Source organism: Heterodontus francisci, unplaced genomic scaffold, assembly GCF_036365525.1.
Source record: "Heterodontus francisci isolate sHetFra1 unplaced genomic scaffold, sHetFra1.hap1 HAP1_SCAFFOLD_201, whole genome shotgun sequence".
In the NCBI taxonomy this organism is placed as follows: Eukaryota; Metazoa; Chordata; class Chondrichthyes; order Heterodontiformes; family Heterodontidae; genus Heterodontus; species Heterodontus francisci.
In genome coordinates this window covers 1323478-1325157 of record NW_027141653.1, presented here as the reverse complement: position 1 = coordinate 1325157, position 1680 = coordinate 1323478, and positions in this window count along the sequence as shown.

Below are 1680 nucleotides of genomic sequence, written 5' to 3'. Positions count from 1 at the left end.
TCTGTGTTACTGGGTATCAGTGTATGTCTTTGTGACTTGGTATCAGTGTATGTCTTTGTTACTGGGTGTCAGTGTGTTTCTGTGTTACTGGGTATCAGTGTATGTCTTTGTGACTTGGTGTCAGTGTATGTCTTTGTTACTGGGTGTCAGTGTGTGTCTTTGTGACTTAGTGTCAGTGTAGGTCTTTGTTACTTGGTGTAAGTGTGTGTCTTTGTTACTGGGTATCAGTGTATGTCTTTGTTACTTGGTGTCAGTGTATGTCAAAATACTTTGTGTAAGTGTTTGTCTATGTTACTTGGTGTAATTGTCTGTCTTTGTTACTTGGTGTAAGTGTATGTCTTTATTACTTGGTGTAGTGTATGTCTTTGTTACTTGGTGTCAGTGCATGTCTGTGTTACTTGGTGTAAGTGTGTGTCTTTGTTACTTGGTGTAAGTGTATGTCTTTGTTACTTGGTGTCAGTGCATGTCTTTGTTACTTGGTGTCAGTGTATGTCTGTGTTACTGGGTATCAGTGTATGTCTTTGTGACTTGGTATCAGTGTATGTCTTTGTTACTGGGTGTCAGTGTGTGTCTGTGTTACTGGGTATCAGTGTATGTCTTTGTGACTTGGTATCAGTGTATGTCTTTGTTACTGGGTGTCAGTGTGTTTTTGTGTTACTGGGTATCAGTGTATGTCTTTGTGACTTGGTATCAGTGTATGTCTTTGTTACTGGGTGTCAGTGTGTATCTGTGTTCCTGGGTATCAGTGTATGTCTTTGTGACTTGGTGTCAGTGTATGTTTTTGTTACTGGGTGTCAGTGTGTGTCTTTGTGACTTGGTGTCAGTGTATGTCTTTGTTACTTGGTGTAAGTGTGTGTCTGTGATACTGGGTATCAGTGTATGTCTTTGTTACTTGGTGTCAGTGTATGTCTGTGTTACTTGGTGTAAGTGTGTGGCTGTGTATCAGTGTATGTCTTTGTGACTTGGTCTCAGTGTATGTCTTTGTTACTGGGTGTCATTGTATGTCTTTGTGACTTGGTGTCAGTGTATGTCTGTGTTACTGGGGGTCAGTGTGTGTCTGTGTTACTGGGGGTCAGTGTGTGTTTCTAACTGGGTGTCAGTGTGTGTCTGTGTTACTGGTGTCAGTGTATGTCTGTGTTACTTGGTGTAAGTGTATGTCTTTGTTACTTGGTGTAAGTGTGTGTCTGTGTTACTTGGTGTACGTATGTGTCTGTGTTCCTGGGTATCATTGTATGTCCTTGTTACGTGGTGCCAGTGTATGTCTGTGTTACTTGGTGTAAGTGTGTGTCTGTGTTACTGGGTATCAGTGCATGTCTTTGTGACTTGGTGTCAGTGTATGTCTTTGTTACTTGGTGTCAGTGTATGTCTGTGTTACTTGGTGTAAGTGTGTGTCTGTGTTACTGGGTGTCAGTGTGTGTCTGTGTTACTTGGTGTAAGTCTGTGTCTTTGTTACTTGGTGTCCGTGTGTGTCTGTGTTACTGGATGTCAGTGTATGTCTTTGTTACTGGGTGTCAGTGTATGTCTTTGTTACTTGGTGTAAGTGTGTGTCTGTGTTAGTGGGTGTCAGTGTATGTCTGTGTTACTTGGTGTAAGTGTGTGTCTGTGTTACTGGGTATCAGTGTATGTCTTTGTGACTTGGTGTCAGTGTATGTCTTTGTTACTGGGTGTCAGTGTGTGTCT